The sequence below is a fragment of the Heterodontus francisci genome, chromosome 14, assembly GCF_036365525.1.
Source record: "Heterodontus francisci isolate sHetFra1 chromosome 14, sHetFra1.hap1, whole genome shotgun sequence".
Lineage (NCBI taxonomy): Eukaryota > Metazoa > Chordata > Chondrichthyes > Heterodontiformes > Heterodontidae > Heterodontus > Heterodontus francisci.
Genome location: NC_090384.1, coordinates 78,115,546 through 78,129,006, shown reverse-complemented (window position 1 = coordinate 78,129,006; position 13,461 = coordinate 78,115,546).

Here is a 13,461-nt window from a genome sequence, read left to right as displayed (position 1 = left end):
GGTGGTGAGAGAGCTAATAAGAGTGAAAAACCTACTTGACCTCGTCTTCACCAATATAGCTATCACAGGTGGGTCTGTCTATGACAGTACTGGTAGGAGTGACCACCGCACAGTCCTTCTGGAGAGGAGGCCCTGTCTTCGTATTGAGGATACCCTCCATCATGTTGTGTGGCACTACCACTGTGCTAAATGGGATAGACACAGAACAGATCTAGCAACTCAAAACTGGGCATCCATGAGGCACTGTGGGCCATCAGACACAGCAGAATTGTATTCAGCCACTATTGTAACCTCATGACCCAGCATATCCCCCACTCTACCATTACCATCAAGCCAAGGAACCAAACATGGTTCAATGTAAAGTGCAGGAGGGCATGCCAGGAGTAGCACCAGGCAAATCTCAAAATGAGGTGTCAACCTGGTGAAGTTACAACACAGGACTACATGCATGCCAAACAGTGTCCCACAACCAATGGATCAGATCCAAGCTTTGCAGTCCTGCCACATCCAGTCATGAAAGGTGGTGGACAATTAAATAACAGGAGGAGAAGACTCCACAAATATCTCCATCCTCAATCATGGGGGAGCCCTGCACATCAGTGCAGAAGACAAGGCTGAAGCATTTGCATCCATCTTCAGCCGTGGTTCAAACATGGAATAAAGAGCTGAACTCAAGTGGTGAGATGAGAGTGACTGCCCTTGACATCAAGGCAGCAATTGACTGAGTGTAGCATCAAGGAGCCCTAGCAAAACTGAAGTCAATGGGAATCAAGGTGAAAACTCTCCACTGGTTGGAGTCATACCTAGCACAAAGGAAGATGGTTGTGGTTATTGGAGGTCAATCGCCTCGGTCCCAGGACATCACAGCAGGAGTTCCTCAGGGTAGTGTCCTAGGCTCAACCACCTTCAGCTGCTTCATCAATAACCTTCCCTCCATCATAGTGTCAGAAGTGGGGATGTTCGCTGATGATTGCATAATGTTCAGCACCATTCGTGACTCCTCAGGTATTGAAGCAGTGGCAATATGCAGCAAAATACGGACAACATTCAGGCTTGGCCTGATAAGTTCGTGCGACATAAGTGCCAGGCCCTGACCATCTCCAAAAAGATAGAAACCAACCATCTCCCCTTGGCATTCAATGGCATTACCATTGCTGAATCCTCCACCATCACCTTCCTGGGGGTTACTATTGACCAGAAACTGAACTAGACCAGCTATATAAGTACTGTAGTTCCAAGAGCAGGTCAGAGACTGGGAAATCTGTGGCGCGTACCTCACCTCCTCACTCCCAAAAATCTGTCCTCCATCTAAAAGGCACAAGTCAGAAGTGTGATGGAATACTCTCCGCTTGCCTGGATGAGTGCAGCTCCAACAACAATCTAGAAGCTTTACACCATCCAGGACAAAGCAGCCCGTGTGATTGGCACCCCATCCACCAACTTCAACATTCACTCCCTCCACCACCGACGCACAGTGGCACCAGTGTGTACCATCTACATGATGCACTGCAGCAAGTCACCAAAGCTCTTTCGACAGCACCTTCCAAACCGCAAACTCTACCACTGAGAAGGACAAGAGCAGAAAATGCATGGGAACATCACCACCTGCAAGTTCCCCTCCAAGCTACACACCAATCTGACTTGGAACTATATCGCCATTCCTTCACTGTTGCTGGGTCAAAATCCTGGAACTCCCTTCCTAATAGCAGTGTGGGTGTACCCGCACCAGATGGACTTGAGCACTTCAAGAAGGTGGCTCACCAGCACCTTTTCATGGGGAATTAGGGATAGTCAATAAACGCTGGCCTAGCCAATGATGCTCACATCCTGTGAAAGAATAAAAAAAGGAATCTCCTTCTGTCACAAAACTGGTGACTTTCATTTTATCTTGCACAAAGGCATCAGCACCAATGCGAATTTGAGCCATACTTTTCCCTATAGCTGCACAGCAGAAATAAATTACATTTATGCAGCTTACGTTTTTGACTAGCATGCAATGACTGTGTTCTTCTATGTGGTACAACGCCTCTCAACTCATGAGGCAACTTTTACAAATAAATCTACTAGGGCTTGACACAAAACTATTCTAAACCAAACTGCCTTAAGGGATGGGGACAAACAGAAAAGTATACTTTTATTCAAATGTACTGAGGTACTGATTTTTTTGTGGAGCTTCATTAGTATACATAGAGACATTACTCCTTGACAGTATTGGAGTCTATTTGCATTAATGTAGCGTGAAATTGGATTGTCATCATTTCTTTCTGTATCATGTATCAGAATCATGCCTCTCTTCTTTCCTGTTTTATGCTTGCTAGACATCTAACATTTCACATTGCATACAGAGAATTTTTTGCAAAATTACAAGCCTAATCACTATAAAGTCATTCTCTTAGTGGTGTATTTGATAACTGGATATATCTGTTAATGTCTCTGCCAGTAAGAGTATAAATCAAAGGAAGTATTAATTTCAATTTTCAAGATTCTTTATTCTGAACAAATGAATAACCCTACTGTTAAAATGATCTTAAAAATAATCCTTTACAAAAGATTGCAAATATTCTGGCTTTTTAAAAATCCACACAACTGGACTGACAGCTTAATCAGCTAGTCATGTCTGAATTTATGCAGCCTACTGAAGCAAGCTGAGCCCCTCTGCTGTGAATTAGTGTGTTTAGGCACAATAAACTGACAACTGTAATTCACGGTGCAGAACAACCATTTGACGCATGGCAGAATCTGGCCTGAAATGCTCTGTATAAACCCCTGTCACAAGATCAGATATACTTCAGCCTGGCATAATGTATTAAGAAGGAGTAATTTGATTCTTTGATACTGGGCTGTTTCCACAGCCACTGATTTAAAATGTCTGCAGTGCAAAGCAGGAATCTTACCCTGGAGATCAAATTTTGTTTTCTTGTCACATCAAAGGCATACGAGATAACCTTGCATTGGTCACGTGATCTTAATTAGCTTGTCACAGATGTTAGCTGACTGGGGCATTTGAGATGGGCTTGGCGGGGGTTTACTTTACTGTTCATGTCTCCCTTTCTCCAGAATTAAATGGAGTGCATAGGAGCAGTGGGAAATAAAAAATATATACAGCACAGTATGTTGCAATGAGAACTGAAAATGCTGGAAACACTCACAGATCAGGTGGCATCTGTGGAGAGAAAAACAGAGTTAATGTTTCAGGTTGATGACCTTTCGTCAGAACTGGAAAAAGCACAATGCCACCACAAAACAGATCTTCCCCTCCCCTTTCAGCATTCCAAAAGGATTTCTTCCTCCATGACATCCTGATCCATTCTTCAATCACCCCCAGCACCCACTGCCGATTCCACGGCACCTTCCTGTAACAGCTCAAAACCGGCCCTTTCACCTCCTCCCTCTCTCACCATCTCTGGTCCAAAATACTCCTTCCAGGTGAAATTCAGTACACTGTATTGGATGCTCATGATGTGGGCTCCTCTATATTAAGGCAATCAAACACAGACTGGGTGATCACTTTGATGAACACCTTCCTTCAGTCTGCAAGTGTAACCCTAAGCTTCTGGTCACTTGCCATTTTTATTCTTTCTCCCGCTCCCACTTTGATTTTTCTTAGTCTTTCATGGGATGTGGGCTTCGCTAGCAAGGCCAGCATTTGTTGCCCATCCCTAATTACCCCTTGACAACTGAATGGCTTGTTAGGCCATTTCAGAAGGCAGTTAAGAGTCAACCATTGCTGTGGGTCTGGAGTCACATGTAGGCCAGACCAAGTAAGGATAGTAGATTTTCTTCTCTAAAAGACATTAGTGAACCAGATGGGTTTTTATGACAATCGATGATATCTTCATGGCAGCATTACTGACACTAGCTTTCAGTTCTCGGATCTCTTTATCCTTGTCCTCCTACACTGTTCCAATGAAGCTAGACAGAAGCTTCAGAGACAGCACCTCATCTTGCAATTAGGCACTTTACAACTTTTCAGACTCAACAGAATGTTCAAGAATTTCAGATCATAACCACTGCTCCCATCTTTTGAGACAGCAGCTGTTGGTAATGATTCTGCTATTACTATTTACACCTATTCTAGAAGCAGCTTTTGTTTCTTGACTTGTCCTATAACCATGTCCTTTTCCCTTACAACATTATTCCTTTTGTCATTTAATCACTTCTTCCTTCTATCCTGTTGTAGATGTTCCCTTTTGTTCTCTCCTTCCCTCCTTCTTTCCCTGCCTCTATACTCGCTTACAAACTGTTATATCTTTAAATTTTTCCAGTTCTGATAAAAGGCCATCGACCTGAAATGTTAACTCTGTTTCTTTCTCCACAGATGCTGCCAGACATATAGAATCACAGAATCATAGAATGGTTACAGCACAGAAGGAGGCCATTCAGCCCATTCAGTCCATACTGGCTCTCTGGAAGAGCAACTCACCTAGTCCCACTCCTCTGCCTTTTCCACATAGCCCTGCAAATGTTTTCACTTCAGATAATTATCCAGTTCTCCTTTGAAGACCTTGATTTAATCTGCTCCACCACATTCTCAGGAAGTGCATTCCAGAACCTAACCACGTGCTATGTAAAAATGTTTTTCCTCATGTCACCATTGCTTCTTTTGCCAATCACCTTAAATCACCTTCTTGACCCTTCCGCCAATGGGAGCAGTTTCTCTGTATCTGCACTGTCCAGATCCCTCATGATTTTGAACGCCTCTATCAAATCTCCTCTTAATCTTCTCTTCTCTAAGGAGAACAGTGCAAGCTTCCCCAATCTATCCTTGTAACTGAAGTTTGTCGTCCCTGGAACCATTCCTGTGAATCTTTTCTGCACCTTCTGTAATGCTTAACATACTTCCAAAAGTTTGGCGTCCAGAACTGGACATGATAGGGCGGCACAGTGGTGCAGTGGTTAGCACTGCAGCCTCACAGCTCCAGGGACCCGGGTTCGATTCTGGGTACTGCTTGTGCGGAGTTTGCAAGTTCGCCCTGTGACCGCGTGGGTTTTGGCCGGGTGCTCCGGTTTCCTCCCACAGCCAAAGACTTGTAGGTTGATAGGTAAATTGGCTGTTGTAAATGGCCCCTAGTGTAGGTAGGTGGTAGGGAATATGGGATTACTGTAGGGTTAGTATAAATGGGTGGTTGTTGGTCGGCACAGACTCTGTGGGCCGAAGGGCCTGTTTCAGTGCTATATCTCTAAATAAAAATAAAATACTCCAGTTTGAGATTGAACCAGTGTTTTATCCAGGTTCAGCATAACATCCTTGCTTTTGTACACTATGCCCCTATTTATAAAGCCTCAGGATCCCATATGCTTTATTAACCACTTTCTCAATGTGCCCTGCCACTTTCAATGATTTATGCACATATAGCTCCCTGCTCTCTCTGCTCCTGTGCCCCCTTTAAAATTGTACCCTTTATTTTATATTGCCTCTCCTCATTCTTCCTACCAAAATGAATCACTTCACACATCTCTGCATGAAATTTCATCTACCATTCATCCACGCATTCCTTCCGCCTGTCTAAACCCTCTTGAAGTCTATCACTATTCTCCTCACTGATCACAAAACTTCCAAGTTTGGCTGCATCTGCAATTTCTGAAATGGACCTAAACCTTATGATTTTATCACCATTGTCACCTAAATGTTTCCTTAATGACACTTGATCCACATGACCCTCCTCACTCCCCAAAACCAAATACAGCCTCCCTCCCATTGGGCCAGAAACATATTGATCTAGAAAAAAGTATTGAAGACACTTCACAAACTCTTCATCTTGTAAACCGTGGCGCGGAGTCAACTCCCCCTTGGCCCCTTTATTCCCTTCACCCACTTGATCCTGGCCGTCATGTGGGACTAAGTCCTCTTAATTCAGGCTCAGGCTGGGTGTTTGGGATATCGGGGTTACAGGAGAGCCACCCTCCACCTAATCCACCGGCTACGGTTAATGGCTTAGTACAAAGAGGAGGAAATTCAGTCCTTTCTTTAACTATCAATTTACTTTATTCACGTTGTTGTACAATGTAAGAATAAGGCTTATACACTTGGTTAGACAAAAGCATGCAACTCAAACTGGGTTATACAGTTAATAACAAAGCTAGCTAGAATTGATAAGCACACCCACTAGGTTCCTCTGACCTTTCTCTGACCTAGCCACAGAAAACAAAGGATAATACCCGAAAAAGGAGAGAGCTGACGCTGGCCACGCGTTCCATTCTCTCTCTCTTTTACGTCGTCGCCGCGTTGCTCACGCTGGGTCTTCCACTTCCGCGATGGTTGGTCTCCGAAGTTTCTCGCTGGCTCTATGCCTGAGATTCTCCATACTTATTCTCTTTGTTATCTCTTCAAAACTGTGCTGTCTCTTTCCTGTTGGCTTAGTCCTGCTCACCTCGTTCATATCTTCTCCTTATTGGCCCAGGCCCAAAGACCCCGGTATCACACCGTATCCAAATAAGGCTCTATTCCTGTGATCTCTCCCTTGTCTTTCACGTAAATTAATTAGTTCAAACTGGTTTTTACCAGCACAGGCCAGTGTCTGAGCTCGGGTTACTTTGGTTCATGAGCTATTCAACAGTTTGTAACAGGCTCTGTACTCCTCGCAGTCCCTGGCCAACATCTCCCCCCTCTTGATCCAAAGATACTTATCTCAGGATCATCAAGTTTCCCTTCTCTGTGGACCATTCCTGAGACTGTCATTGTCCCCCAATGGGTGTGCTATACCGTTACATACAAAAAGATACGTCTATAAAACTTAGTATATACAGTTTTTTTTACAGTTTTTGTTTATATTGATAACCGTTCCTTTTGTTTCACGAGAGCCCCATCATCCAATCTTCGCAAAATTTCATTTTTCCACCTTCTAAGCTGATATACATTAGTACAACAATTTATTAGCACACATAGAATCACTATGACAGCAATATGTGATACAATTCTGACCCATGGATGTATTTGAACATTAGATCCCCAATTCCAAAACTTACTCCAAAACCCTGGGTCGTGGAACAGTTCATTTGCCTTGTCGGCATGAGTTCTAATTGCTTTAGTGTGTTTATTCCATTGATGAATTATCTCTTTTGTCTCTTCTGCTATTTGTGCCCAATCCGCTGTTAGGTGTGGGATGGGTGGTAATTCGGTGGCAATATATTCCCGTACCTCTTGATCTGTATCAGTACTTTGGATCGTGAGATTTTCCTTTATCACTATCCTCGTTGTTGGCTTAGGCAGGACTTGTCCACCAACAACCAAGTCCGAGGTTACATTGTGAATAGCTACATTGTGTCCCTCCAGAGGGCACTGTTTCCATCCCTTGTTGTAATTTATAGCAGCCATGGCTATGTAATACGTTTGCCCCACAAGGGCATATTGTAAAAAGGTCTGGTTATTAACAGGCAAAATGGACAATGAACAATTTTCATAGGTGCTGAGCCCGCAATTTGTAAGTTTCTGTCTCGTTGTCTCTTCCGGACAGGCCCAGTGATTCCCCCCTTGATGACATTTTGACAAATCTACCCCTTTCTCAACACCATCCATTACAATAGCATGAGATGGTGGGTTATTTAAAGATATCCAAATACCCTCTTGGTACTTGCCCACGTTATGGACTCTCTTTAAAGGGTTGGTCAAATTGCTTCCGTATTGGGGAATATGAAACACTGCCCCAACATAATATCTTCCTCTGTCCTCGTCACAGGTAATACCCTGTTAGTTAAGGTCAAACTTCCGCTCCCTTCGGTATACCCAATGTTCTTCCCGCGCACGCCAACCCATCCACTCCTGCATAATACAAATTTAAATCTTCTCGCGGTCCTTTGTTGGTTCGAACTATCTTGATCTGCTGAGCAAAGTTGTTTCTGGCCACGGGATAGTCTTCTCGCGTCGACATTGCTTCAGGCGCGTTCATTCGTCGTGACAGCTCCAATGCGGGGTCACCTATAGTCCCAAATATGGTCAATCCAATAGCAATGAAATGTATCACCCTTTTCATTGTGGGCTGGACCTGTAATATACAAGTGTAATTTCTGCTCTTATTTACAGTTTCTTTCTTATCCTATTTTAAGTCCAGTCTCTCCATACACTGAGCCAGACTGTCTATATCTTGTTCCCAATTTGTTTCTGATTCTAACCGTCCATTTCTTCTAGCCCACTTACTTCCCCCGTTTTCTTTATTTTTCTTTCGTTTTTTCCCTCAATTTTTCTCTGTATGTGGATGTACAACATCAGGTTGTCTTTCAAACACTTCCGCTTGGATCCGCAGTTGATCCTGCTCTTGATCTCCCTGACCTTCGGTCGAAACGTCGGTAGCATCAAGCATCACATGCCAACTGTGATTATCTTGTTTTTCTCCTACTAACTTTAACTGATTAATGTGATACCAGCCACTCTTATCTGGTTCCGTCAATACTTTGTATACAGATGGACTAGCTTTATCTACTATCTCACAGGGACTGGTGAACTTTGGACTCAAGAATGAGGTGGGCTGGTATATTCTGATCATTACCCTTTGTTCGGGGTCCAACTCTATCGGGCTGGCTTTCGCATCAAAATAAGCCTTGCTTTGCTGTCTCTTCTTTCCTTGTTGATGGGCTGCTACGTAATTTGCTTCTCTCACTGTTTCTACTAGTTGTTGCACCCATTTCTCTGATATAATACTGTCCATTTCGGGTTCGGACAAGTCCAAACCTACCAACCCCTCCATTCCTCTCATGTCCCTTCCCGTCATGAGTTTATAGGGACTATAACCTGTTAATGAAGCTATGGTATTCCTGATTACCATCAACACAAAGGGCAGAACGACCTGCCAGGTCATCTTGTGCTGCTGTACCATTTTAACTATCATGTTTTTCAATGTCCGATTCATTCTTTCCACAATTCCACTAGACTGTGGTCTACAGGGTATGTGGAATATCTGTTTGACCCCAAAGAGGGTCATTACATTTTGCATTACTTGGGCTGTAAAATGTGTTCCCTGATCTGATTCTATGCTTCGGTGTAAACCCCACCGAGTGAATACCCTTTCTAACAGAATTTTCGCGGTGATTTTGGCTGTACTTGTTCTGGTTGGGAAATCTTCCACCCATTTGGTAAACGTATCTACTATTACTAGAATGTACTTAAACCCTCCTGGAGTGGGGGGTAAGGGTCCTACATAGTCTATCTGTAAATTAGTCCAAGGCCCTTCTACTGGTCTAGTATGTCGGAGGGCCCCTTTCTTGACATTTCTATCGGGGTTGTATTGTGCATAGATCAAACAATTCTTGACGTAGTGTTCCACGTCACCTTTCATTCCAGGCCACCAGCACACCTCCGTTATCCTTTCCAGGGTACTCTCTGTCCCTTTATGTCCCCATAAGTCATGGTACCAGTGGATTATTTGGTTTCGTCCCCCCTCTGGCACGATGAATTTTCCTTCACATAAAACCACTCCGTCCTGAATATAGACCCCCTTGTACTCTTTGTATGTGTCTGACTCTACTCCTTCTATCAGTTTTTTCAATTCGCCATCTTTCTTCTGCTCCTCTGTTAAATCCATTACCTTAACCTGTTTCCCTTTCTGTTCCCCAATGTCCTCAATCGGTGGCTGCCATTCCTGCCCACTAACAGCACCTTGTTTGGCTAGCTCATCCGCTTTCCTGTTCCCTTCTGGAGTAAGTTTTGAATGAGCTTTTACCTTCGTGATCCCATATCCTTTCCCCTGTGCTCCTTCAAAGATGTATCTTAATAATGGGGCCGATGGAAGGGGCTTCCCATCCGCTGAGACAAAACCTCTCCCCTCCCATAAGGGCAAGTGTTCCGTGAGGCTATTACAGACATATATGCTATCAGAATATATAACTGATCCGGGCGGGATGTATTCCGGGTGGCCAACCACATATGCGACGGCTGCTAATTCTGCCGCCTGCGCGCTCATGGTTTTAGGCAATTTTAAGGCTGTGCTAAATTTTCCCTGACCGTGTTCGTCTTCTACATATATCCCACACCCAGTTTTCCTCTCGCCATCCTGTACTGATGAGGAACCATCCACAAAAATTTTTAAGTGGGATTTTTCTTTTTCCTTTGCATCTTTGCTTTTGGGCCCCGTTGCTGTCTCCAATCCACTCCTACCCCCTCCTCTTTGTTTTGATACAAATGGTCCCTTGGGATCATTTGCTATCATAACTTGACACTCATGTTTCTCTCTAAAATAAAAGCAAAATACTGCGGATGCTGGAAATCTGAAAGAAAAACAAGAAATGCTGGAATCACTCAGCAGGTCTGGCAGCATCTGTGGAAAGAGAAGCAGAGTCAACGTTTCGGGTCAGTGACCCGAAACGTTAACTCTGCTTCTCTTTCCACAGATGCTGCCAGACCTGCTGAGTGATTCCAGCATTTCTTGTTTTTGACTCATGTTTCTCTCCTTGATACACTAAGTTGTCTGCCAACATAGTGGTAGTTTTTACCCCTTTTACGCTTATGTTTCTTCTTTGCAACAATAGTGTCAACCTAGCAATTCGGTTCTGACTTACTGACCCGTCTTTGATCCTACTGTCTAATAGTAACTGTACGGGGGGTATGTTCTGTCAGTATTGTAAGTGGGTTCAGTCCCACTATGTAAGTAAAATACTGTACTGCCCAAAAAACTGCTAACAAATGTTTCTCGCACGTCGTATACCCCTGCTGTACCGGTGAAAGCATACGCGAGGCATACGCTACTGGTCTCAATTTCCCGTGTGTCTCCTGTAACAGAACTGCCGAGAGGGTGGTGTCTGTGGTAGCTACCTCCAATGAAAATGGCTAAGTTGGATTTGGGGTTTTCAGAGCAGGCGCAGCAGCTAGTGCCTGCTTTCAATCTGAAATGACCTGTGTGTGTTCAGTTTTCCACTCCCACGCAACATTCTTTTTCAATAGCTCCATTAATGGGGCCGCTTTTGTAGCGAATCCGTCAATGTGGTCCCTGCAATATCCCACCAAACCCAGGAAGGATCTCAACCCTTTTACATCCCTCGGGACAGGGAGTCTGCCAACCGCTACTACCCTTCGTTGGTCAATTTCTCTCTTTCCCGGTGTCAAGATCATTCCTAAGTAAGTGACTTTCTGTTTCATAACCTGCGCTTTTTTAGGGTTTTAGTGTTTACTTTTAGTCCCAATTCGTGTAACAATTGTAGTAATTCACTTAGTAACTGATAATGTTCCTTTTCCGTTTCAGTTTTTAGAAGTAAGTTGTCTATATACTGCACAAGGCATTCAGGCTTTGAGAACCCTTTTAACCCTTCCCTTAGATGTTGGTGAAATATAGACGGGGAATTATGAAATCCCTGCGGCATGGCGGTCCATGTATATTGTTGTCCTTGGAAGGTAAACGCAAATTTATATTGGCATTCTTTCTCCAGTGGAATAGACCAAAAACCGTTACTTATGTCTAAAACAGTGAACCACTGTGCGTCCTCATTTTGTTTAACTACCGTCTCTGGGCTAGTTTCTATGGTGGGGGCCGTTAATGGGGTTACCTTATTTAATTCTCGGTAGTCTATCGTTAGTCGCCAGCTACCGTCCGGTTTCCTCACCGGCCAAATAGGCGAGTTGTTAGTGGAGGCTACTGGTCTTAGTATCCCTTGTAGCAGCAAACTCTTTATCACCTTTCCCACCTCCTCTTCTGCCTGTTTCGGAAAACCATACTGCTTCTGTGTTTGGGGTCTGGACCCTGTATACACATACTCCCGGTCATTTTCCCACAATCATGTTTATGTCGAGCAAATACTACTAAGTTCCGTGTGATAATTTGTTGTACTTCACGATCGCTACTCATTTCTTCTGGTCTTGTACACATTTCCCCAAACGTGCATATCCTATCCTGGTATTCCCCCACCGGGATGGATGTGTGATCTATACTACCCATGCCCAAGGGCATTTGCCAAATCGCGCAATTAACAGGGTCAAAACAGAGTCCTGCTTTAGCCTTATAATCACACCCTAATATATGTTCTTGTTCTCTGGGTAACTTAATGAGAACCACTGAGTGCTCTATTGCATTGGGCGGCACAGTGGCGCAGTGGTTAGCACTGCAGCCTCACAGCTCCAATGACTTGGGTTTGATTCTGGGTGCCGCCTGTGCGGAGTTTGCAAGTTCTCCCTGTGACCGTGTGGGTTTTCGCCAGGTGCTCTGGTTTCCTCCCACAGCTAAAGACTTGCAGGTGATAGGTAAATTGGCCATTGTAAATTGCCCCTAGTGTAGGTAGTTGGGAATATGGGATTACTGTAGAGTTAGTATAAATGGGTGGTTGTTGGTCAGCACAGACTCGAAGGGCCTGTTTCAGTGCTGTATCTCTAAATCAAAAATAAATAAATATTGCTACGTCCCCCACACTGACTTCCAATGGTACGCTCACATATCCCACCTGTGAATCCGCTTAAAACAAGTTTACTTTGAATTTTCCAATCTACTTTACTAACATTGGTGGTGTTTACGGTGGTTCGGGATCCTCCAGTGTCACAAAGGAACGTGACAGGGCAGCCTCCAACCCTACCATTCACTAGGGGTCTCCCTGTGTTATCCCACCGCATGTCACACACCCATACGGAAAGGCCTGAGACCGTCATTGTGGTTCGGGGTACGACCCCGAAGACAGTGCTATCTCTAGTATATCACATTGAGGATTTGATCTATTCGGTACTTCCACGGGTAGGTTCTGGCTTCCTCCCTGACCTGCATTTTCTCGTCTCGGGTTTGGGCATTCTCTTTTGAAATGTCCCTCCTGGCCACAGTTATAGCAGTGGGTCGGCCCGCCCAGAGTTCTCCCTGTTCCTGGGACGGTTCCTCTCCCGATGCCTCTATCCCTTCCTCCTGTCTGAAAAGTTGGGTGGGGTGCCCCCTGTGTAGTTCTCCTCCCTTCATTTCTCCAGGTTATTGTCTGATCTTTGACAGGCATCGTCTTTCCCTCAGGGGCCTTGGAGAATTTTGTTGTTTCCTTCTCCCATGCTCAAACCATCCTCCTGAGTACCCAAGCCTCTGTGTGCGTGTCATCAGAGGGATCAAATTGATCTAGTGCCCTTCTTGACTCCTCAGTGCCATGCGACACCAGCGTTCTCAGCCATCGGTTTCTAATTTCTGGCGTTGGATTTGCTCTATCTAGGTTTGCGCCATATGCCCCTTGAATCACCGCCCAGATGCGGGCCGCAAACAAGACAGGGTGTTCACCTTTTCTTTGATAGCATTTCATTAGCGCCTCCACTGGGTCCCCTCTGTTAGCGCCCATGACGTTTAATACTTGTTCTTTTAAAGCCTCAATTGTGCCTCTACCGAGTATTTGCTCCTCCGGTAGGGCGGAGTGTATGTGTGAGTGTAGGCACATTATAATTAATTTTCTTTCTTCAGCGTCATCTAAGCTGTGTATTCCTCTCTGTTGACTGACCACTTGGAACAGCTCCCTAGGACCATCCCCGGGTGCACACATCCCAATGTCTTTCGCAATATCCCTCAATTGCTGTACCCCCATTGGAGT